The following is a 27,207-nucleotide window of genomic DNA, read 5'->3' as shown; positions in this document are numbered from 1 at the left end:
AGTCCACCTTTAAAGTACAGCTTCTCTATTGCATGTTCGGAAACGACAGGTGATTTGGGTAAACCATGTTGGGAATTGGCCAAGAAAGTAGGACAAAAGTATGTAACACCAATTTCTTTTAATAATAATGAAATCTAAACTCAGTACGGAAGATAGAAAGAAGAATGTCAGGAATGGTGTATGATTAAATTGTACCAGTTGTAACACCCATACACGAACATACATGAATGTATGGTCAGGCCTTGAAAAGGAGATGGAATAATAAATATTGTTGTCTAAGTATTCATTCATGTTCCATAGTTTTCTGATTCATCCACGTTGCTGCCTATGTTTATCCACACACTTCTGTTGTGAGTTTTGGAAAATACAAAGGTGGCTTGTATAAAGGACAAAAGGAGCAATCTGGATAATGTAAAACTTCAGAATGTATTTAATAGAAGAATTTCAGGAAAAGGGGAAAATGATTTTTTATCTTATCTATTTTTTAACTTTTCTATTTCAATCACTTAAGTTTCTGTTTACCCTTCTGGTTTTCACAATATTAAATTTGAATCTATCAAAGTAAAATTTCCTTAGAGTATGCAAATTAAGCATCCAAATTAAAGAGAGGATGTATTTTCTACCCATATGCAGTTACTATGGATAGTCAATGCAGTCAAAAACAGGCAAAAGGATTTTACATAAAATTGAACACAGTAGAATCTACACTTTAAATTAATGTGAAGAAAATATTAATTCCTCTGTATATTGAATGTTCATAAGTTCATATATATATATATATATATATATATATATATATATATATATACATTTCAATAGAGTAATTGATTCCAAGAACGTAGACAGTTTTCTACTTAGGTTCTATACTCAGAATTCCTATTACCTTTCTATTTTCTCTTCCTAGAGAATGTTCTTTTCTGAAGCTATTCAACTTTGAATCGGTTACTTTTAAATTTACTACCCCCCACCCCAGTCTCTTTTTTCACCTCTTATTCAAGTGGTTTCAATGAAAATCAAAGAATGCACAATACATATATCATTCAGGAGACTTAGAATTCATAAAGGAATATTATACCTCAATCTTAAGAAAACAAAGAACCCACCAAAAACAGGCAAAGGGTTTGAGAAGACATTTAATGAAAGAATGTATAAATAACTAATAAGCACTTAGAAAGATACAGAACATCATTAATCACGTAATAAGTAACACACTTGTTAGAATGAAAAAATCTGACTAAGTATTGGCAAGGATGTAGTATAACTAGAGTACTCCACATTGCTGGTGTGAATACAAAATGGCACAGACACTTTGGATAATGGTTTGTTTGTTTCATAGTAAGTTAATACATACCATCCAGCCATTATACTTCTAGATATTTATTCAAGAGAAAAGAAAACATATGCTCATAGAAAGATTGCTATACAAATGTTCATATCAATTTAGCCAAAAACTGGAAACAACATAAATGTCTTTCAGTGGGTGAATAGATAAAAACATTTTGTAGTCTATCCATAATTGATATAACCACTTACCCCTTACTACTTAGCTGCAAAAAGGAATACACTATTGATATATATATATATATACTAACATGGATATGTCTCAAAATCATGCTAAGTAAAAGGAACAAGGCTAAAATGAGTGCATACTCTATGAAACTATTTATATAAAATTCTAGAAAAATGAAAATTAATACATAGTGACAGCAAACAAATCAGTGGTTTCCTAGGGATGGAGTAGAGAGGGGAAAATGGATTGCAAAGGGGCATGTGGAATTTGGAGGAGTAAAGGAAATGTTCACTATCTTCAGTGTGGTGATATAAATATGTCAAAACTGATCAAATTGAAGACTTGAAATATGTGCAACTTATTTCTATTATACCTCTTTGTGTGAAAAAAAATCAATGAACGCCCTTTTTTTGCCTAATTTGTATTGTAAATATTATAACCTTTATGAAGCTTCATCTCTAAATGTTCCAAATGCTTTTTCTTACTCTCTCTTCTGCAATTGCATGTCTACTTTCACATACAGTGTAGAAATAATCACATAAAATATAATTAGTTTTAGGGAGAAAGAGCTTTAAAGTGACATCTAAAATTCTTGCATGGATGTTGTCTAATTAAATTTACTACTACCTATTCATGAGGCAATATTTGTAATTACCTAACATATATTTGTTCCCCAGTTCCCACTAGGTGGTGGAAAACTTGAGAACAATCATCTCTCGTTAACTGTCAGCTCCAGCACCTAGTACACTGAGACTCACATAGTAGGTATGTAATCAACATTTGCAGGATGAATAGGTAATGCTTACAACATTTGCTGTGCTGTATGGAGGCCTTCTGATATGTTTCTAGGCTCTTGACTCTGTCCTCTGCTGCTTCCCTTGTTTTATAATTGAGGTGTTGGTTTCAATAATTTTCATGACTATAAAATTTACTATTCCCTGGGAACCATTTAGAAGAAATGATATGATTCAGCACCTTCAGTGTTTACATGGTAGATTTTATATGCTATGATACCTTTCTTCCATGAAAAAAAATTCTTGTTTTTTGTTTGTTTACAAAAATCATCTTACTTCTGTTATCCTCAATTTCAGTTCCTTCTGATTCTGCCTTCTGAACTACCGTATTTACACACATAATCTCTATTCAAAAGAGTAGAGCACATTTTTTGAGCCATTATCTACACTGGAGTTTTGTTATTGCTTTCTGTGTTTCTATTTTCTTCTCAACTAGGAATCCATAAACAAAATCCTGCAAAGTTTTTGTCAAAAATATCATAAGGGTATATGTTACTATAAGAAATGTGAAAATTCCATTTGAGCTTATTTACCAATTGAGAGAGAGATTCAAAGTAGGGACAATATTATCAGCGAAGACTACACAGCAAATAGTAATAGGAATTTTTTTATTAGATCTTTCTTCAAGAAGAGAGAAATATAATAGAAAAAATTTTGGCACAATATGTGCATAAATAACCAGTTTTGTCCTAGGGTTTCTACTGCTATTGCAATGTTGCCCATTACGAGTATTTATGAAGTACTTAGTGACAAGAAAATTGTTTGATGGACATATCCCACATAACGAGATTTTTCTGAAATTGTAGTTTTACTTTAAGTAAAAGTCTGGAAATGTCCACAACAATATTTCCTGATTAAAGGAGTGGACTTAAGAGAATTCATGAAGACTGATTTAACCTTTAGCATCCCAGGAAGTAACAGCATTTTGAAAGAAAAAATAACTCAATCCCAAACTAGTAACCATTTTTATTTAGAAAAATACATACATAAAATATTGACAAAGAGAGTTTTCCAAAGGTTATTACGCCACCCTGCTAATACATTTAAAATTCCTTGTTTTGTGGTAAATTTAACTGGAGGCTTGAAAATAGTCAATATTCATGTCCTAAATCCTAACTGAAATGACCAAAAGATATACAGTATCAAAATAGGGGAAATGTGCATCACAAAATCAGTCGACTCCAGTCTAAATCTATTTCTACCTCTCAAATACAATTGATCTTTTCAGGTTCACAAAGGACATGACATCCATGATTCTGAGCTGAAAAGACACTTTCTCCATTTACAATGGTTGGTGTCAGTTTATTTATCTCTTGTAAAAATAAAATACAGTGTGTGTGTGTGTGTGTGTGAAAAGTAAAAAATAAATAAAAAGACACTTTCTATTTTCTAACTATTCTGCAGCTTTAAACACAGCTGAATCATTTATCTTATCTTCTGCTCTTTCATTATGTTCTCCTTTTCAGGCTTCTTTGCAGCTATGTCTCTTCTTTAAAACTTCAGTGTTGCAATGTCACTGGACTCAGTTCCTGCTACAGAGTGTTCATGTCCCCCAAAATTCATAGGCTGAAACCTAATTCCCAATGTTATTGGTATTTGGAGATGAGGCCACTGGGAGATGATTAGGTCATGAGGGTGGAGCCTTCATGATTGGGATTATTGTCTTTGTAAAAGAACTCCAGAAAACTCTCTTATCTCTTCTACTATCTGAGAACACAGTGAAAAGATGGCTATGAATAACCCAGGAAGTGGGTCCTCACCAGACACCAGTACCTGGATCTTGGTCTTCCCAGCCTCTAGAATTGTGAGAAATAAATTTCTGTTTAAAGCTACCCAGTCTGTGGTATTCTGTTATAGCAACTGGAACTGAGTTCCCCACCCATTCATTTTTCTATGAACACACATTTATGAGATGATTTTGTATAATACCTTGGCTTTATATAAGATCTACTTGTTGTTGAGTTCCAAATTTATATCTCCAAACCTGACCTATTCCTTAAGACTAACAAGGTAACTTGTAAGAGATATCATTTCTTTCTCAGTTCTATAAGGGGTCACTATGAACACTTACTTATCTTGTTGGACTGTCAATATGTTACTTTATCTCAAAAACTTATATAACTCTGCTTTGACCTCTAACTGACAGAACAGTCCTCAGAGATTTCTGAAAGACTGTCTCCTGGGTTATAATCCTCAGGCTGGCTCAAATAAAGTTGCCCATTTCTTTCTTAGACTATTGATTAATTTTTTGTCAACATAATAAATATTTGTTAAACAAATGATATGATTTTTCAAAAATATTGGAGGAGCTTCTGTGAATATAACCAAAGTGAAAGAAGAAATCAAAGACTAATTTAAAACTCTCATTGAGGAAAACAGTGTTTTAATTTTTTTTCTTTTCTTTGTTTCTTTTCCTTATTTCTTTATTTTATATAGCAGGCTCATATTAGTTACTATTTTATACATATTAGTGTATATATGTCAATCCCAGTCTCCAAATAATCCCTCCACCCCCCCACCCCCACTTCCCCCGCTTCGTGTCCATACATTTGTTCTCTACATCTGTGTCTCTATTTCTGCCTTGCAAACCGGTTCATCTGTACCATTTTTCTAGATGCCATATATATGCATTAAATACGATATTTGGTTTTCTCTTTCTGACTTACTTCACTCTGTATGACAATCTCTAGGTTCATCCACGGCTCTACAAATGACCCAGTTTCATTCCTTTCTATGGCTGAGTAATATTCCATTGTATGTATGTACCACATCTTCTTTATCCATTCATCTGTCGATGGGCATTTAGGTTGCTTCCATGACCTGGAGATTGTAAACAGTGCTGCAATGAACATTGGGGTGCATGTGTCTTTTTGGATTATGGTTTTCTCTTGGTATATGCCCAGTAGGGATTGTTGGGTCATATGATAATTCTATTTTTAGTTTGTAAAGGAACCTCCATACTGTTCTCTATAGTGGCTGTATCAATTTACATTCCCACCAACAGTGCAACAGTATTCCCTTTTCTCCACACCCTCTCCAGCATTAGTTGTTTACAGATTTTCTGATATGCCTATTCTAACTGGTATGAAGTGATATCTCATTGTAGTTTTCATGTGCATTTCTCTAATAATTATTCATGTTGAGCAGCTTTTCATGTGCCTCTTGGCCACCTGTATTTCTTCTTTGGAGAAATATCTATTTAGGTATTCTGCCCTTTTTTTTTTTTTTTTTTTTGCGGTACATGGGTCTCTCACTGTTGTGGCATCTCCCGTTGCGGAACACAGGCTCTGGATGCACAGGCTCAGCAGCCATGGCTCATGGGCCTAGCCACTCTGCAGCATGTGGGATCTTCCTAGACCGGAGCACAAACCCAAGTCCCCTGCATTGGCAGGCGGACTCTCAACCACTAGTGCCACCAGGGAAGCCCCTTTGCCCATTTTTTGAATGGGTTGTTTGTTTCTTTGTTATTGAGCTGCATGAGCTGTTTATATATTTTGGAGATTAATCCTTTGTCTGTCGATTCATTGGCAAATATTTTCTCGAGTTCTAAGTGTTGTCTTTTGATCTTGTTTATAGTTTCCTTTGCTGTGCAAAAGCTTTTAAGTTTCATTAGGTTCCATTTGTATATTTTTGTTTTTATTTCCATTACTCTAGGATGTGTTTCAAAAAATATCTTGCTGTGATTTATTTCAAAGAGTGTTCTTCCTATGTTTTCCTCTAAGAGTTTTATAGTGTTTGGTCTTACATTCAGGTCTTTAATCCATTTTGAGTTTATTTTTGTGTATGGTGTTAAGGAGTGTTCTAATTTCATTCTTTTGCATGTAGCTGTCCAGTTTTCCCAGCACCACTTATTGAAGAGCCTGTCTTTTCTCCATTGTATATACTTGCCTCCCTTGTCATAGATTAGCTGACTATAGGAGCATGGGTTTATCTCTGGACTTTGTATCTTGTTCCATTGATCTATATTTCTGTTTTTGTGGCAGTACCATATTATCTTGATTACTGTAGCCTTGAAGTATAGTCTGCAGTCAGTGAGTCTAATTCCTCCAGGTCCGTTTTCTCCCTCAAGATTGCTTGAGCTACCAGGGGTCTTTTGTGTTTCCATACAAATTTTAAGATTTTTTTGTTCTAGCTGTATAAAAAATGCCAGGGGTAATTAGAGAGGGATTGCATTGAATCTGTAGATTGTTTTGGGTAGTATCGTCATTTTCACAATATTGATTCTTCCAATCGAAGAACATTGTATATCTCTCCATCTATTTGTGTCACCTTGGATTTCTTTCATCAGTGTCTTATAGTTTTCTGCATACAGGGCTTTTCCCTCCTTAGGTACGTTTATTCCTAGGTATTTTATTTTTTTGTTGCAGTGGTGAATGAGATTGTTTCTTTAATTTCCCTTTCTGATTTTTCATTTTTAGTGTATAAGAATGCAAGACATTTCTTTGCATTAATTTTGTATCCTGAAACTTTACCAAATTTATTAATTAGCTCTACTAGGTTTCTGGTGGAATGTTTAGGATTCTCTAAATATGTATGTATGTATATGTATAGGATTCTCTATGTATGTTTAGGACATTCTCATGTCATCTGCAAACAGTGACATTTTTACTTCTTTTCCAATTTGGATTCCTTTTATTTCTTTTTCTTGTCTGATTGTTGTGGCTAAGACTTCCAAAATTATGTTGAATAACTGTGGTGAGAGTGGACATCCTTGTCTTGTTCCTGATCTTAGAGGAAAATCTTTCAGTTTTTCACCATTAAGAATGATGTTTGCTGAGGGTTTTGTCATGTATGGTCTTTATTATGTTGAGGTAGGTTCCTTCTATGCCCACTCTCTGGAGAGTTTTTATCATAAATAGGTGTTGAATCTTCATAAGCTTTTTCTGCATCTATTGAGAGGATCATATGGTTTTTATTATTCAATTTGTTAATATGGTGTATCACATTGATGGATCTGCATATATTGAAGAATCCTTGCATCCCTGGAATAAATCCCATTTCATTATGGTGTATGATCCTTTTAATGTGTTCTTGGATTCTCTTTGCTAGTGTTTTTTTGAGGATCTTTGCATCTATATTCATCAGTGATATTGGTCTGTAATTTTATTTTTTTGTAGTATTTTTTCCTGGTTTTGGTATCAGGGTGATGATGGTGGCCTCATAGAATGAGTTTAGGAGTGTTCCCTTCTCTGCAAATATTTGGAAGAGTCTGAGAAGGATGGTTGTTAGCTCTTCTCTAAATTTTTTGATAAAATTCACCTGTGAAGCCACATGGTCCTGGACTTTTGTTTGTTGGAAGATTTTTAATCAGTTTCAATTTCAGTGCTTGTGATTGGTCTGTTCATATTTTCTATTTCTTCCTGATTCAGTCTTGGCAGGTTGTGCATTTCCAAGACTTTGTCCATTTCTTCCAGGTTTTCCATTTTATTGGCATAGCGTTCTTGTAGTAACCTCTCATGACCTTTTGTATTTCTGCAGTGTCAGTTGTTACATCTCCCTTTTCATTTCTAATTCTATTGATTTGAGTCCTCTCCCTGTTTTTCTTGATGAGTCTGGCTAATGGTTTATCAATTTTGTTTATCCTCTCAAAGGACCAACTTTTAGTTTTACTGATCTTTGCTATTGTTTTCTTTGTTTCTATTTCATTTATTTCTGCTCTGATCTTTATGATTTATTTCCTTCTGCTAACTTTGGGATTGGTTTGTTCTTCTTTCTCTAGTTCCTTTAGGTGTAAGTTTAATTGTTTATTTGAGATTTTTCTTGTTTCTTGAGGTAAGATTGCATTGCTATAAACTTCCCTCTTTGAACTGCTTTTGCTGCATCCCATAGGTTTTCGATTGTTGTGTTTTTGTTGTCATTTGTGTCTAGACATTTTTTAATTTCCTCTTTGATTTCTTCAGTGATCTCTTGGTTATTTAGTAATGTATTATTTAGCCTCCATGTGTTTGTGTCTTTTACATTCTTTCCCCTGTAATTTATTTCTAATCTCATAGTGCTGTGGTCAGAAAAGATGCTTGATATGATTTCATATTTTTAAATTTACTGAGGCTTGATTTGTGGCACAAGATATGATCTATCCTGGAGAATGTTCCATGTGCACTTGAGAAGAAAGTGTATTCTGTTGTATTTGGATGGAATGTCCTATAAATATCAATTAAGTCCATCTTGTTTAATGTATCATTTAAAGTTTGTGTTTCTTTATTTTTTTTCATTTTGGATGATCTGTCCATTGGGGAAAGTGGGGTGTTAAAGTCCCCTACTATGATTATGTTACTGTCGATTTCTTTTATGGTTGTTAACATTTGCCTTATGTATTGAGGTGCTCCTATGTTGGGTGCATATGTATTTATAATTGTTATATCTTCTGCTTGGATTGATCCCTTGATCATTATGTAGTGTGCTTCCTTGTCTCTTGCAAAGGTCTTTATTTTAAAGTCTTGTGTATCTGATATGAGTATTGTTACTCCAGCTTTCTTTTGATTTCCATTTGTATGGAATATCTTTTTCCATCCCCTCACTTTCAGTCTGTGTGTGTCCCTAGGTTTGAAGTGGGTCTCTAGTAGACAGCATATATATAGTTCTTGTTTTTTTGTATCCATTCAGCCAGCCTGTGTCTTTTAGTTGGAGCATTTCATCCATTCACATTTAAGGTAATTATTGATATCTATGTTCCTATTATCATTTTCTTAATTGTTTTTGGTTTGTTTTTGTAGGCCCTTTTCTTCTCTTGTGTTTCTCACTTAGAGAAGTTTCTTTAGCATTTCTTGTAGAGCTGGTTCGGTGGTGCTGAATTCTCTTGGCTTTTGCTTGTCTGTACAGTTTTTAATTTCTCCATTGAATCTTAATGAGATACTTGCTGGGTAGAGTAATCTTAGTTGTAGGTTCTTCCCTTTCATCATTTTAAAAATATCATGCCATTCCTTTCTGGATTGTAGAGTTTCTGCTGAGTAATCAGCTGTGAACCTTATGGGAGTTTCCTTGTATGTAATTTGTTATTTATCCCTTGCTGCTTTTAATAATTTTTCTTTGTCATTAATTTTTGTCAATTTGTTTGCTATGTGTCTTGGCATGTTTCTTCTTGGGTTTATCCTGCCTGGAACACTCTGAGCTTCCTGGACTTGGCTGACTATTTCCTTTCCCATGTTAGGTAAGTTTTTGACTATAATCTCTTCAAATGTTTTCTTGGGTCCTTTGTCTCTCTCTTCTCCTTCTGGGACCCCTGTAATGCAAATGTTCATGCATTTAATGTTATCCCAGAGGTCTCTTATGCTGTCTTCATTTTTTTTCATTCTTTTTTCGTATTCTGTTCTGTGGCAGTGATTTCCACCATTCTGCTTTCCAGGTCACTTATCCGTTCTTCTGCCTCTTTTATTCTGCTATTGAGTCCTTCTTTTTTTATTTTATTTTTTAATTTTTATTCATTTTTTATTTTTATTTTTTTTCATTTTAACATCTTTATTGGAGTATAATTCCTTTACAATGGTATGTTAGTTTCAGCTTCACAACAAAATGAATCAGTTATATATACACATATGTTCCCATATCTCTTCCCGCTTGCGTCTCCCTCCCTCACACCCTCCCTATCCCACCCCTCCAGGCGGTCACACAACACCGAGCTGATCTCCCTGTGCTATGCGGCTGCTTCCCACTAGCTATCTACCTTATGTTTGGTAGTGTATATATGTCCATGCCTCTCTCTTGCTTTGTCACAGTTTACCCTTCCCCCTCCCCATAGCCTCAAGTCCATTCTCTAGTAAGCCTGTGTCTTTATTCCTGTTTCACCCCTAGGTTTTTCATGACATTTTTTTTTCTTAAATTCCATATATATGTGTTAGCATACGGTATTTGTCTCTCTCTTTCTGACTTACTTCACTCTGTATGACAGACTCTAGGTCTATCCACCTTATTACAAATAGCTCAATTTTGTTTCTTTTTATGGCTGAGAAACAAAATATTCCATTGTATATATGTGCCACATCTTCTTTATCCATTCATTGTAAATATGTGCCACATCTTCTTTATCCATTCATCCGATGATGGACACTTAGGTTGTTTCCATCTCTGGGCTATTGTAAATAGAGCTGCAATGAACATTTTGGTACATGACTCTTTTTGAATTATGGTTTTCTCAGGGTATATGCCCAGTAGTGGGATTGCTGGGTCATATTGAGTCCTTCTAATGTATTTTTCATCTCAGTTATTGTATTGTTCATCTGTTTGTTTGTTCTTTATTTCTTCTAGGTGTTTGTTCTTTTAATTCTTCTAGATCTTTGTTAAACATTTCTTGCATATTCTTGATCTTTGCCTCCATTCTTTTTCTGATGTCCTGGATCATCTTCACTATCATTATTCTGAATTATTTTTCTGGATGGTTGCCTATCTCCACTTCGTTTAGTTGTTTTTCTGGTGTTTTACCTTTTCCTTCATCTGGTACATAGTCCTCTGCCTTTCCATTTTGTCTGCCTTTCTGTGAATGTGTTTTTTGTGCCTCAGGCTGCAGTACTGTAGTTCTTCTTGCTTCTGCTGTCTGCCCTTTTGTGGATGAGGCTATCTAAATGGCTTGTGCAATCTTCCTGATGGGAGGGACTGGTGGTGGGTAGAGCTGGTTGTTTCTATGGTGGGCAGAGCTCAGTAAAACTTTAATCTGCGGGCTTCCCTGGTGGTGCAGTGGTTGAGAATCTGCCTGCCAATGCAGGGGACACGGGTTCGAGCCCTGGCCTGGGAAGATCCCACATGCCGTGGAGCAACTAGGCCCGTGAGCCACAGCTACTGAGCGTGCGCGTCTGGAGCTTGTGCTCCGCAACAAGGGAGACCCCAATAGTGAGAGGCCCGCGCACCGCGATGAAGAGTGGCCCCCGCTTGACGCAACTAGAGAAAGCCCTGGCACAGAAATGAAGACCCAGCACAGCCAAAATAAATAAATAAAAATTAAAAAAAATTAATTGTTCCTTTAAAAAAAAAAAAAACTTTAATCTGCATGTCTGCTGATGGGTGGGGCTGAGTTCCCTCCCTGTTTGTCGTTTGACCTGAGGTGACCCAGCACTGGAGGCTACAGCCCCTTTGGTGTGGCTAATGGCAGACTCAAGGAGGTCTCACACCAAGGAGCACTTCCCAGAACTTCTGCTGCCAGTGTTCTTGTCCATGCAGTGAGCCACAGCCACTCTCTAGCTCTGCAGGAGACCCTCCAACACTAGCATGTAGGTCTGGTTCCGTGTCCTATAGGGTCACTGTTCTTTACCTCTTGGTCCTGATGCACAAACTATTTTTTGTGTGCCCTTCAAGAGTGAAGTCTCTGTTTCCCCCAGTCCTGCCAAAGTCCTGCAATCAAATCCTGCTAGCCTTTAAAGTCTGATTCTCTGGGAATTCCTCCTCCTATTGCCAGACCCCCAGGTTGGGAAGCCTGACGTGGAGCTCAGAACCTTCACTCCAGTTGGTGGACTTCTGTGGTATAATTTTTCTGTTTTGTGATTCACCTACCGAGGGGTTATGGGTTTTGATTTTGTTGTGATTACGCCCCTCTTACCTTCTCATTTTGGCTTCTCCTTTGTCTTTGTATATGGGGTATCTGTTTTGCTGAGTTGCAGTGTCTTCCTGTCGATGATTGTCCAGCAGTTAGCTGTGATTCTTGTGCTCTTGCAAGAGGGAGTGAGCACACGTCCTTCTACTCCACCATTTTGAACCAATATCAAAATGTGTTTTCTTAGGAAGTGCAGAAGTCTGGCCAAGACCCAATAGATAACACCACTGAGAGATGCATGTTGAAGGTAAGAGATAGACATAAAAGAAAAGGGAAAACCACATATAAATTACTTCTTTCTTCTCTACATTATATTAATTCAGAAAGAAATGTAAGTCAGGAATCTGAAGTTAAAGTAAAGCCACTGAAATCACTCTGTATATTATAATTTTAATGGAAAAAATGTAATGAGGCATTAATTTACATCCTATGAGAACTTACATTTTTCTAAGTGTTTAACTCTCTTAATTCTAAAAACAACTCTATGGTACTCTCATTTTAGATTAAAAATTGATGGTAGAAGAAGGCACAGTAGTGTTTTCAAGATTGCATACATCTAGTAAGTGGGTCTGCTGTGATTTGAAATAAAACCTTGAATTTACATCTTAACCGCTATTCTCTTTTCTGTCATGTATGTGCTTCAACGTTTCCCTGTCATGTGATCTCAAGCTAGGTATGTTTAGGAACCTAGAAAAATGGATATGGGGTCACAGCATTTGAAGCTTTTCCTTCTACACAACCACCAATCCTCAAATTGTGGCTTAGAAGGCTTTTTTAGCAGCTTCAGTCACTGAGATTGTTATTGATATATGTCAATCTTATTGGACAGTCATTGGATTGCATGTTGGCAGCTACTGATGATAGGTCCTCACTTAATGTCAGTACACGGATGAATAAACATTGTTTCACATCTTTGGTGATATGGGGTGCTTTTTCAAATAGAGACTGAATAAAGTACAGCAGATGCAGACTTGAGACCTTGGTATAGAATACCATTTCTCATCACACACCTGTGAGCACACACACATAAATACACACACTCACATACAGAGAAAGAGAAGCAGAGAAAGACAGCAAGAGAAAAGAGAGAGAGAGAGAGAGACCCAGAGACAGAGAGGAAAATGCAGAGACAACTTTTCCTTTACTGTCCAATCAATTTGCATAGAGTACCACAACAGTTTTAAGACTTAGAGCATATTTACTCAAAAGAGGTACTGGAGAAAGAACAACCTTTTTTCAAAGTGTTCTTTTTATTTCAATTTCTCTTTTAAATATTAAAAACCTAAGATTTTATTTGGAAAATCTGCCTTTACATACCATAGTAAGATTGATACTTACTCCTACATGTCTTGGCAATATTTTCCAATATTTTGGTATCCACATTATGCTACTTTTATGGAATGGATTAGAAAGGCTTACATTTTTTCAAAGTTCTATAACTTTATACAAAGCATAGAAATTATGTTTCTTAAAAGTTTGAAAGAAGAAAGACCCTAAGATCTTCTCAGCCCAATTCCTATCATTGAGACAATACTTTTTAAATAATTTTTGCCATTACTATTGTGTTTTATGTCTCTACTTCTGTAGGTGATTTATATTCTTCTTCTTTTTTTTTTTTTTGTGGTACACGGGCCTCTCACTGCTGTGGCCTCTCTCATTGCGGAGCACAGGCTCCAGACGTGCAGGCTCAGGGTCCATGGCTCACGGGCCCAACCGCTCCACGGCATGTGAGATCTACCTGGACCAGGGCATGAACCTGTGTCCCCTGCATTGGCAGGTGGACTCTCAACCACTGCACCACCAGGGAAGCCCTATATTCTTCTTTAATTTTACTATTTACATCTAAATTTCAATAGTTATTCATAAAAGCTTGATGTTATGTTTCCCTTTTATGTTTAAAATATGATATACAATTATCCAATAAAGATGTATTAAGGGCCTATTATGTGTCAGCACTGATCTGAGGCACTTAGCCAAAAGCTTCACACTCATGGAACATATACTTCAGTGTAATGTAATGTCTCATTTCTAATATTCACTATTTGGCTATTTTATTTTTAATTAATTTTAATAAATATTTGTCAGTTTACATAAATACATTGATGTTATGAATCTTGAAATTGTATATTATTTATTAAGTCTTCTTCCTATGTTTCTAACTCATTAAGCCAAATTTGTATTGCTATTAACACATTTGCCTACATCCTTGAGGTAGTTTCAATGTTCCTTGTTTTCTGAACTGATATGAAAGCCAGTCCTTCCTACTGCCCTCCTTTCTTTCTTTCCTTCCTCCCTCATTTCTTTCCTTCTTCCTCTTCTTCCTAATTTTCTTATTTAAAAAGAAAAGGGCTTCCCTGGTGGCGCAGTGGTTGAGAGTCCGCCTGCCGATGCAGGGGACGCGGGTTTGTGCCCCGGTCCGGGAAGATCCCACATGCCGCGGAGCGGCTGGGCCCGTGAGCCATGGCCGCTGAGCCTGCGCGTCCGGAGCCTGTGCTCCGCAACGGAAGAGGCCACAACAGTGAGAGGCCTGCGTACCAAAAAAAAAAAAAAAAAAAAAAAATAAAAAGAAAACAAGATAAGGCCATTAGTATGCTTATAAGTGCACATATGGCTACATTACAAACATTTTGACATGGTGTTGTCTCCATTAACATGATTTTTTAGACAGTTCATAATTTACAATTTGTTTTCCTCCATTTTTGCTTTCTCAGTTTATTTTTTTAATTTTTATTTTTTATTTTAACATCTTTATTGGAGTATAATTGCTTTACAATGATGTGTTAGTTTCTGCTTTATAAAAAAGTGAATCAATTATACATATACATATGTTTCCATATCTCTTCCCTCTTGCATCTCCCTCCTTCCCACCCTCCTACCTGTAGGTGGTCACACCACCAAGCTGATCTCCCTGCGCTATGCGGCTGCTTCCCCCTAGCTATCTATTTTACATTTGGTAATGTATATATGTCCATGTCACTCTCTCACTTTGTCACAGCTTACTCTTCCACCTCCCCATACCCTCAAGTCCATTCTCTAGTAGGTCTGTGACTTTATTCCCATCTTCTTCATGACCTTTATTATTTTTTCTTACATTCCATAGATATGTGTTAGCATACGGTATTTGTTTTTCTCTTTCTGACTTACTTCACTCTGTATGACAGACTCTACGTCCATCCACCTCACTACAAATAACTCAATTTTGTTTATTTTTATGGCTGAGTAATATTCCATTGTATATATATGCCACATCTTTTTTTTTTTTTTTTTTTTTTTTGTGGTACACGGGCCTCTCACTGTTGTGGCCTCTCCCATTACAGAACACAGGCTCCAGATGCTCAGGCTCAGCAGCCATGGCTCATGGGCCCAGCTGCTCCACGGCATGTGGGATCCTCCTGGACCGGGGCATGAACCCATGTCCCTTGCATCGGCAGGTGGACTCTCAACCACTGTGCCACCAGGGAAGCCCGTGTCACATCTTCTTTATCCATTCATCTGTTGATGGACACTTAGATTGCTTCCATGCCCTGGCTATTGTAAATAGAGCTGCAGTGAACATTTTGGTACATGACTCTTTTTGAATTATGGTTTTCTCTGGGTATATGCCCAGTAGTGGGATTGCTGGGTCGTATGGTAGTTCTATTTTTAATTTTTTAAGGAACCTCCGTACTGTTCTCCATAGTAGCTGTATCAATTTACATTCCCACCAACAGTGCAACAGTGTTCCCTTTTCTCCACACCCTCTCCAGCATTTATTGTTTCTAGATTTTTTGATGATGGCCATTCTGACCAGTGTGAGATAATATCTCGTAGTTTTGATTTGCATTTCTCTAATGATTAATGATATTGAGCATTCTCTTATACTCAAGAATTTTGTTTTATCTTGTCTTATCTTTGTGGGGGAAGTATTTAAAAATTTCTGAGTAACTGAATTTTTAAATTATTGTTTATAGCAGTGTCATTAAAAATATTTTATTTGCATGTTTTCAAGGAGACATGGTCTGTACTATTTTGACTTTTACAATTTACTAAGGATCTAATGTTTACTATAAAGAAACCAGGGACATGTGAAACAACTATTTCATAAATTAACAGTTAATTATACTACCTTGAATAACTAAATACTTGTTTAATTTTTGTCTTTTAGATATTTTTAAAATTGAATGTTTAATGTAAAATTTGTGATTTTTCTGTTTCTATCAACTTTTCTTTCCATTTTATATGCATTTTAGTTTGAAAAAACAGCAAAAATATATAAAATAGATTATATCTCTATACTTTTATCTCTGTGATCTGAATTCATAGTTGTCCACCTTTGACATTTTTGCTACAAATCTTTTTTAAAGAAATAAAACATTTCATAAACAGCTAAATCTTTAGGCTCACTCCTTTGCATCCACCTTCTCACCATTTGCATGGTCCTTTACTTGGATGCCTTCCTCTACCCTACTCAAATGATGGCAGTCAATCACTGCCAACATTTGAGTATGTATTCTGAAAGAAGTTTTTTTAATACTTCTGCACTCATATACATCTTCCTATGAACATGGATAAATGTTTTAAATTTACATAAAGACTATACTCTACGTATATTTCTGTACCTTGCATTGTTCACCTAATTTTATATTTCTGAGTTATATATATATATATATATATATATATATATATATATATATATATATATATGTCTTATCATTCACTTAAACTTTCTGTAATATTTTCAAGCTTTTTCATGTTCCCACTCTTAAACACAATTACCTCATTCCACTTCTTTCTCAAACACCAAACACTATTTCTCATATTCTCATTTATGGAAAATTGAAACAATGTGACAAGACTCTCCAAAAGCTCCTGTCACAACTGTCTACCTTTTGCCACCTGTAGTTCTATGCTCAGTCTTTCCCTCTTCCTGTCTTGCACATCTTTTTCCCCCTTCTCCACTGAATCATCTGCATAAGTCTTTTTTGATCCCACCTCCTCTCCTGCTACCACCTCATTCATCTAATCCCATTTCAAGCAGAATCTTAAAAATACTTATGAGCATTTTTGTATCCATTTCAAGAAATGCCTTATGTGGTATATCACTAGGTATAAACTCCCATAGTTCATTCTTGCCTTTCTTGCAATATGTCTTATATACATTTCCCTAACAATTTCTGGCACACTAACACTGTATTTCTTTGCCTGATCTTCAGAATGAAAAGTTTGTTGTTATTTTCATATTCCTTTGGGTCATTTTCATGCTCAATCTGTCATTAACAAAAAGTAAAATGTTCTTTTGAAAAATGTATAAATTGAAGTTTAAACAAGCTAATAACCTTGAAGAATTGAAATGGAAATATTTTGCACTGTGTGATGTTAATGCTTAGGATTTACTGGCAAAATCCAAAATATCAGTAATAATTAATATGTGTTAGAAGAAAGAAATATTTGGTTAAAGGAAATGGCCATGATATCCACCCACTATGAGTCAGAAGGAAACAATTGTTCTATTCAGTGTCCTTTCATCTCAGCTGTTTCTTACAGTGTCCAAATGCCCAGAATAATTTTCCCAAGGCATAATTTTATTTAAGCATTGCTCTGCCACAAAAGACTACTTCTAGTAGAGAAAACTCACTTATGAACATAAATTAGATTCACAGAACTTTAATTAGTATGACGACTCTTTATTTTCTTCCTCTTCTCTGTCTGACCTCTTTCTTAAGTAACCAGTTATCACAAGAGTCCCACAACTTGGGGTAATTATTTCAGGGATCTCATAGTGTTTAAATAAGAAACTATTGGTGGAAATAAAGAGAGATGCAACAAAGTTAGTAGTTAAAATAGAAACAGGTTTTCATGCAATGGAAAATAAAATTACTTAACTTGGAGAAGAGAATTGTTATTTAACAACCTCCTAACAAGATCCTTCTCTTGTTTCTGTTAACAGGATTCCATTTGCTTGTTTACCTTTGCAAACATCACCATTCCTTCCTTTCATTTTTTAAATTATTTTTTGCAGAACATTACTTTAAAAAATTTCACCAGAAATTATGATGTAAAGACTACTTTTGCAACCATCAAAAAAAATTTTTTTAAGTGAAAGGTTTATTCAGGAAGATACTCCACAGACAGAGTGTGGGCCATCTCAAAAGACAAGAGGTGCCAGGGTACAGGGCTGCCAATTTTTATAAGAGTAGGTAATTTCATAGGCTAATGAGTGGGAGGATTATTCCAACTATTTTGGGAAAGGGGCAGGATTTCCAGGAACTGGGTCACTGTCCAGTTTTTGGCCTTTTATGGTTGACCTCGGAACCGTCATGGCACCTGTGGGTATGTCATTTAGCTTGCTGATGTGTTACAGTGAGCGTATACTGAGGCTCAAGGTGAGTGGAAGTCACCATCGTCTGCCATCTTAGACTTAGTTGGTTTTAACCAGTTTAGGTCATGTCCTCAATGGCTTTGAGACTTTTAAAGGTTGTGCCCTGCCCCCTCCCTGTCTCATTTCCCACTCAGAGATTTTACTCCCATAATCTTATGGGAAGCTGAAGGGCAACAGTCTGTCTTCTGTAGCTGCTTTAGGGCTGAGTAGGGGTATTGACCCTGCCTGTCAGGGAGTAAAAATCTCTGCATGCTTGATCTAGAGGTCCCAGGAGCAGGATAGCTTCTTGTTTTGAGTCAGTATGGGTTGAAATCCTTGCATAGCTATTATCTTGATGTGGAACTGTTGTAACTGCTTCTGAAGCCTTCCTATGAATCTTCTTGAAGATGAAGCACTTTTCTAACAACATCAGAGTACAATAATAACTGTGCCACATCAAGGGTGTTCCTCCGGAGAAATGACCAGGTGTTTTTGGGAGCCAGGGAGGGTCCCAGGCCCCATCAGTCTGCAGTCTTCTCAGCCATCATTGGTTTGGGAGCCCTGAGCCCCTTCAAGACTGGGGGCGACCCTGCTTCCAGTGGCCCTCTCATTTGCATATCAGGCAGGATCCCAGTGGACCCTTCCCATGTAGGGAACATTCATTCTTCCAGTGGCCCTCTTGGTCACACTTAAAAGATATATTTTCTCAGTGAGACAGTGGTTCTAATTCAGGCTGCCTGGATCCTCTCCTCACCATGTGTCTTCGCAAGGGATGGTAACCCTTGCAGTGCAAGGTGGTGCAAGGGTTAGGACTGCCTTCAGTAATTGTGTTGTTAGCTGTTTTCCCCGAATCCTTTTTGCCTCTTCAACCCTATCTCTATTGTTAAATACTCCAAAGGCCAAATGCATGAGCTGATTTAAAGTTGAGGCTGTGGTCTCTAGCTCCCCAGATGGGACATTGGGGTAAATGGTCTGGAAGATGGTCCCTGCTCAGAATTGGGGGAGGTAGGGGTTCCCAGTTGTGGGCCTTGGTGATGTTGACTTACAAGGGCATCCTCTAAAACATTGGGCTCCTGTGGGGATAGAAGTTACTTTGAAAGGGATGTGAGCCAGGCACACCCAGTGGAGTTCTTTAGACCTGGATTTTGGAATAGGGTCATGAACATTTGCATGGATGAGACTTCCCCCCTTTGTCTTTCTTTTGACAAAATAGGTCCAGCTGCAGGATGGTATTGTAATTCAATGACCCATTTTCTGGTCAGATTTCTTGGTCCCCTAGTTATTCTTGGGGCCATGGAGTATTGCAAAAGAATATTGATTTCTTTTTTTCTTAAACCATCCTGTCTTAATTTTCCCCAATTTGCTAATATGCATCTCAGCAGGGAATCCTTTGGGATGCTTGCAGTTGCCTCCATTTTTTATTGGGATGTCTTGACAAGACAGGGGTCTGATGGATCCTGGCCTGATGGTAGTTATTTGTCCTGGCCTTTTCCCAGTGTCAACAGTGGGGTCCCTGTGAGCACCCAAAATCTGCCTGGTCAGTAAACTTGAGGAGGCCCCTTGGATTAGTCAAGGAAAGGAACAAGAGCCAGAGGGAGAAAAAGCAACCAGAGTCCCAGGACCTAAATCCTTCAGAGAGGCAAGGAGGAGAACTATTCCCTGAACCAACTAAACAGATTACCTTTATCACTGTAACAAAATAAAGAGAAACAAATATAACCAAAGTGTAGGGTTGAAGTACCACAAGGCAGTGATAACAATACAAGGCAAAATCTCCCCTCAGGATATGGTCATTGTGATGTTGAGGAGGGCTACCTCTCCATAGAAGTAAAAGAGACAACACCTAACCTTCTGGCAAAGCTGGCAAGGAGGCTCAAGGATCAATAGACAGTCCAAGAAGTCAGGAGAGAAGGAGGACATAAGGGAAATCTAGGACAGGAAAGAAGGTATACAGCCATGATGATTCCCAGGCCAGAGATTCATAAACCCTCTGAGAAAGATGCTCGCCCACTACCTCCACTCAGGTGTTGTTAAAGTCCACCTGCAACCTCATGAGAGAAGTTCTCTCCCACACTTCCACTCAGGAGTGTCTGGGGTCCCCACAAGTTATGACCCTTAAGAGGGAACATGATGCCCAGCTTGGTATCACAGTCAAAGAGGGAGTTGAGGGCTTCCCTGGTGGTGCAGTGGTTGAGAGTCCACCTGCCAATGCAGGAGACACGGGTTCGTGCCCTGGTCTGGGAAGATCCCACATGCCGTGGAGCGGCTGGGCCCGTGAGCCATGGCCGCTGAGCCTGCGCGTCCGGAACCTGCACGTCCGGAGCCTGTGCTCTGCAACGGGAGAGGCCACAACAGTGAGAGGCCTGCGTACCCCCCAAAAAACAGAAAAACAAAGAGGGAGTTGAAATAAGAAAGAATACTGAGTGGGACTAAGAATGTTCACAGCCATGACGTTTCTAGGAGGGAAGGGACTGCAACCCTCTTGAGGGAAGTGCTCACCCACAATATCTGCTTGGGGGTGCAATAAGGCCTTAAGCCACTAGAGCACTCAGGGAGGGATGGGCCCCAAATCTAGAGGGCTCACGGAGACCCCAAATTTGGGCCACTGACACAGTTGCAACATCCCAGAACCAGACTGGGACTAAGAACAAGTAGGGAGGTCAGAACTGGTCTCAAGGAACGACAGGGGAAACTCACCCAAGCAAACTGTCAATCATTTACCACCTGGTCTTAATTTGGATGTCCATTGGTCATCTGGGTGGATCTTCCCAAGTCCAAAGAGATAGTGCAATAAGAGAATGGGAAAGATCAAGAGGAGAAAAGGCTTGGCCTTGGTGGGCTACTTCACAGCCAGAGAACTGATCTCTGCTTGATCCTGCAGGCAGCATCCGTCACCACCCAAGGGACTACTTTAATCTACACAGTCCGAGACAAGTACCAGCCACCCTCCAGAGGGGAGTGGGAGTCCAACAGGTGAATTAAGATTATGCTATTTGAGGCCCCACATTGGGCACCAGAAAAGATGTTGCAGGAACGAAAGTGGGGTTGGAGAGGATGGTCACATCCCAGGTCTCAGATGAGTCCCTGGGATGGCCACCAAGTGTGGCTTCTTGGCCTTACACAGGAAATAATTCAACAGCATGCCATAGTAAACTAAAACAATTTTTATTCAGGGAGATACACACTCCATAGAGTGTGGGCCATCTCGGAAGGCAAGAGGCCCATCAAATTTGGTTTTAATCTTAGTCTTCCCTCTTTCAATTCAGTTAAAACTGATTAATCCATTTCCATTCAACAGTGTTGGCTGGACATTTGCTATACACCAGGCAATGGGATCTACAGTGCACATGAGTTTTTTTGCTTATGAAATTTATATTGAGTGTGAAAAAAATAATTAAATGTGGAATGAGGGTTGTGAAAGCTTATGTGATATGGAAGCATATGTTAAGGAGGTCAAGAAATAACTCCCTGATGAAGTAATATTTAAGCTGAGATTTGAAGAATGTAAAAGAATTGGTCAAGCAGGGAGGAGCTGTGGGCATCTGCAACAGAATGTGAAAAAGACCATTACATTTAAGGAACTAAACCAAATCAGCATGTCTTGCTAGAGCAAAACGAATACATGAATGGGGCATTTTATATGAATCTAAGAAGGAGGCAAGGAAATATTACAAATTACATTTTCAACAATGTGTGAATAGATGAATAATATCCTACTTAACTGGTACTAGAGTGCCTTCTGGGAAGGAAACTATCTTTTTCTGGAGAAGACCCTTGATTAGCCATGAGATGTGGAGATAAAGCCACTGAAGGCAGAGGAGAAAGCGGGGATCTTTTTACCTTTTTCTCTTGGTATAATAAGGAAGAGATGAGAAGAAAAGTGTATAGAAGAAAGAGAGGACAAAGAAACTGTTTTATGTTGCATTTCCCCAAAGCAGATCTCTTGATACGGTCTTAAACATGGGAGTTTATTTGGGAGGTGATTTCAGAAAGCAGACTAAGGAAGTGGAGTGGATGGGAATGGAGAAGGAAGGAAAGCCAATAAAAGGAGTGTTATTGACTTGATAGCTATGATGGGTAACCATGTTGCATCCTGCCAGGATTCTCTGAGAAACGCTGAAGAATACATCTCAGAAGACCTCTGTTAAACGCTTCCCTCAATAGTGTTAACACTCTACACTTTTTCCTCCTTCTGCACATAGGCTGAGCAGCTTCCCAAGACACTGGAGAACACCTGAAGTCAAAAAAGGCGACATCTTGAAAAGATTCACAGAGCTATCCACCACATCTGCATGATATCAGGTACTATGACAATGTTGCATAGGGCACAGTAGTATCTACTATTAAATCAACCAAATTATAAAATATTTGAGATATAGAGATTTACAGATTCATGAGAACCTCAGGTATGAAGAGGGGAAGAAAACTTGAAAATTTAAAAGACTAATACACTATTTGATTACTATGAGTTACTATAAATTAAGCCTTGCTCTTCATCACTACCACTTCTCACACTCATGAGAACCTTCAGTAAATTCAATTACAGTCACGCGCATGTGCGCACACATACTCACATACTTCTTTTTTTATTTTTATTGGAATACAGTTGATTTACAATGTTGTATTATCTGTAGGTGTACAAAATGGTGATTCAATATTTTTATAAATTATACTCCCTTTAAAGTTATTACAAAATATTAGCTATAATCTGTTTGCTGTGCATTACATTCTTGTATATTTTTTATTTTATACTTAGTACTTTGTACCTTTTAATCCCCTTCTGATATCTTGCTCTTCTACCTACACCTCTACCCACTAGAAATCACTAGTGTGTTCTCTGTATCTATGGGTCTTTTTCAGTTTTGTTATATTCACTTGTTTTATTTTTTAGATTTCACGAGTGAAAACATATAGTATTTGTCTTTCTTTGTTTGACTTACTTCATTAAACATAAAATTTCCATGTCCATCCATGTTGTTGTAAATGGAAAAATTTTATTCTTTTTATGCCTAGGTAATATTCAATTGCATATATATACCACCTTTTATTTATTCATTCATCTGTTGATGGACACTTAGGTTGGTTCCATATCTTGTAAATAATGCTGTTCTGAACATTAGAGTGCATATATCTTTTCAACTCAGTGGTTTTATTTTCTTTGGATATACACCCACAAATGGAGAGGCTAAATCATATGGTAGTTCTATTTTTAAATTTTTGAGGACCCTCTATATTGTTTTCCATAGTGGATGTATCAATTTACATTCCCACCAACATTGTACATGAGTTCTGTCTTCTCCAAATAATTGCTAACATTTATTACTTGTTGCCTTTTTGATGATAACCATTCTGACAGGTGTGAGGGTATGTCAATGTGGTTTTAATTTGCATTTCCCTGATGCTTAGCAATGTTGAGCATCTTTTCATGTGCCTGTTTGCCATCTGATATTCCTTCAAAACCATCTGTATAGGTCTTCTGCCCATTTTTAATTGGGCTTTTAAGATTTATTTTTATTTTTTGATATTGAGTTATTTGAACTATATATTTTGGATATTAACCCCTTATCAGACATACTATTTGCAAATATATTCTATGGGTTGTATAGTGTTTTTGTGGATGGTTTCCTTTACTGTGCAAAAGCATATAAGTTTAATTAGTTTTATCCTTTCATTTCTCTTGCTTGAGGACACAGATCCAAAAAAATATTGCTAAGACTTACGTTAAAGAGTGTACTGCCTATGTTTTCTTCTAGGAGTTTTATGGTTTCTGGTCTTACATTTAGGTCTCTAATCACTATTGAGTTTATTTTTGTATAGGGTGTGATAAAATGCTCGAATTTAACTCTTACATGTAGCTGTCCAGTTTACCCAACACCATTTATTGAAGAGACTGTCTTTTCCACAGTGTATATTTTTACATTCTTTGTGATACAATAACTGGGCATACATGTGTGGGTTTATTTCTGGGCTCTCTATTCTGTTTCTTAGATCTATGTGTCTGTTTTTATGACAGTACCACACTGTTTTGATTACTGTAGTATAGTCTGAAGTCATGATACCTCCAGCTTTGTTCTTTTTCTCAAGAGAGCTTTGGCTATTCGGGGTATTTTGTGATTCCATACAAATTTTAGGATTATTTTCTCTAGTTCTGTGAAAAATGTCATGGGTACTTTTATATGAATTGCATTAAATCTATAGATTGCTTTGGTTGTATGTAAATTTAACAATATTAATCCTTCCAATCCTTGAGCACAGTATATCGTCCCATTTATTTGTGTCATCTTCAATTTCTTTCATCAAGGTCATAATTTTCAGAGTACAGGTCTTTCACCTTGTTCATTAAAGTTATTCCTAGGTATTTTACTCTTTTTTATGCAGTTGTATGTAAGATTGTTTTCTTAATTTCTGCTTCTAACAGTTATTATTAGTGTATGGAAAAGCAACAGATTTCTGTATACTGATATTGTATCCTGTAAAATTAGTGAATTTATTATTAGTTCTAACAATTTTCTGTTGGTCATCTGTTGGTCATTTCTGTTATCATCTGCAAATAATAACAACTTTATTTCCTTCCTTCCAATTTGGATGCCTTTTATTTCTAATTTTCTTGGAATAAAAGTTTTTTAAAAAAATTTCTTCTAGGACTTTTGATACTATGTTATAATCAAAGAGTGAGTATCGTTGTCTTGTTCCTGATTTTAGAGGAATAGCTTTCAGTTTTTCCTCATTGAGTATGATATTACCAGTGGGTTTGTCATTAATAGCCCTTATTATGTTGAGCTATGTTCCCTGTATACAAAATTTGTTGAGAGGTTTTACTATGACTTGGTGTTGAATTTTGTCAGATGACTTTTCTGTGTTTATTGAGGTGCTCATATGATTTTTATCATTTTGTTAATGTAGTGTACACATTGATTTGTGGATGTTGAGTCATCCTTGCATTCCTAGAACAAATTCCACTTGATCATGGTGTATGATCCTTTTTATATATTGCTGAATTAGGTTAATATTTTGTTGAGGACTTTTGCATCTGTATTCATAAGAGATATTAGTCTGTAATTTTGGTTTTTGTATTTTCTTTTTCTAGTTTTTGTATCAGGGTAATGGTTGCCTTGTAGAATATATTTGGGAATGTTCCCTCCTCTTCAATTTTTTGGAATACTTTGAGAAGGGTAGATATTAGCCCTTCTTTATATGTTTGTTAGAATCCACTGTGAAGCTGTCCAGTCTTGGACTTTTAGTTTGTTGAGAGTTTCTTTTATTATCATTACTGATTCAATTTCAATACTAGTAATTGGTCTGTTCAAATTATCTATTTCTTTCTGATTCAATCTTGAAAGACTATGTTTCTAGGAATTTATTCATTTCTTCTAGGTTGTCCAACTTATTGACATATAATGTTTTTAGTATTCTCTTATGATTATTTGTATTTCTGTGATTTGGTTACAAATTCCCCTCTTTTATTTCTTATTTCATTTATTTAAGTCCTCTGTATTTTTTCTTAATGAGCCTAGATAAAGGCTTATTAATTTTGTTTACCTTTTCAAAAAAAAAAACAGGTCTTTTCTATTGTTTGTTTCTTTGTCTCTATTTCCTCTCTGATCTTTACTATTTCCTTCCTTCTGCTGACTTTGAGCTTTGGTTGTTCTTCTTTATAAAATTCCTTTAGATGGTAGAGTGGGTTGTTTATTTGAGATTTTTCTTGTTTTTTGAGATAAGCCTGTATTGCTATAAAATTTCCTCTTAGACTGCTTATGCTGTCTCTCATAGGTTTTGGAAAATTGTGTCTGTATTTTTATTTGTCTCAGGTATTTTCTGATTTCCTCTTTGATTTATTCATTGGCCCACTGGTGTTTTAGTAGTCTATTGTTTAGTCACCATATGCTTCTATTGTCCTCCCATTTTTCTTCATGTAATTGATTTTTAGTTTTATACCATTGCAGTTGGAAAAGATGCTTCATATAATTTGTATCCTCTTAACTTGGTTGAGACTTGTTTTGTGGCCTAACATGTGATCTTTCCTTAAGAACATTCCATGTGCACTTAAAAAAATATGTATTCTACTGTTTTTGATGGACTATCCCGTACATATTTATTAATTCCAATTGGTCTAATGTGTCAATTAAGACTACTCTTTCCTTATGAATTTTATGTCTGGATGACCATCAATGTAAGTGGGGTGTTAGAGTCCCTTACTATTATTGTGTTATTGTCAGTTTCTCCCTCTGTTGCTGTTAATATTTGCTTTATATACCTAGGCACTATGATATTGGGGACATATATATATATATATATATATATTTATAAATCTTATATCCTCTTTTTGTATTGATCCCTTTATTATTATATAATGTCCTTCTTGTTTTTTACTAAAGACTTTGTTTTAAAGTCTACTTTATCTGATATGAGGATTGCTACTCCAGATTTGTCTTTGTTTCCATTACATGGAATATCTTTTTCCATACCCTAAATTTCAGTCTGTGTATATCTTTAGTTCCAAAGTGATGCCTTATTTAGTCTTGCTTTTTTCATCCAGTAAGTCGAACTATGTTGATTGGACCATTTTGTCTATTGACATTTAAAGTGATTATTAATAAGTATGTACTTGTTGCCATTTTGTTACTGGCTTTCTGGTTGTTTTTGTAGTACTTCTCTGTTCTTTTCTTTTTCTTTTAGTCTCTACTCCTGTGGTTTGATCATTTTCTTTAGTGTTATGTTTGTGTTTCTTTCTCTTAAATTTTTGTATACCTATTGTAAGTTTTTGATTTGTGATTACCATGAAGTTCATATATATTGACCTATAATTATATCTACTTGTTTATATTAATAGTCATTTAAGTTCAAATACATCCTAAAAGATCTACATTGTTTTGCTTCTCCCCACCATATTTTGTATTTTTGATGTCATACTTTACATATTTGTCTCTATCCCCTAAGTGTTTATTGTAGTTATAGTTGATTTTACTTTCTTTTGTACTGGCTTATTTAAGTGGTTGATCCACAGCCTTTACTATATATCTGATTTTATTAGTGAGATTTTTTAATTTCC

The sequence above is a fragment of the Grampus griseus genome (genome assembly GCF_964374135.1).
Source record: "Grampus griseus genome assembly, chromosome: 15".
Taxonomy (NCBI): Eukaryota; Metazoa; Chordata; class Mammalia; order Artiodactyla; family Delphinidae; genus Grampus; species Grampus griseus.
This window is presented reverse-complemented; position numbering follows the sequence as displayed.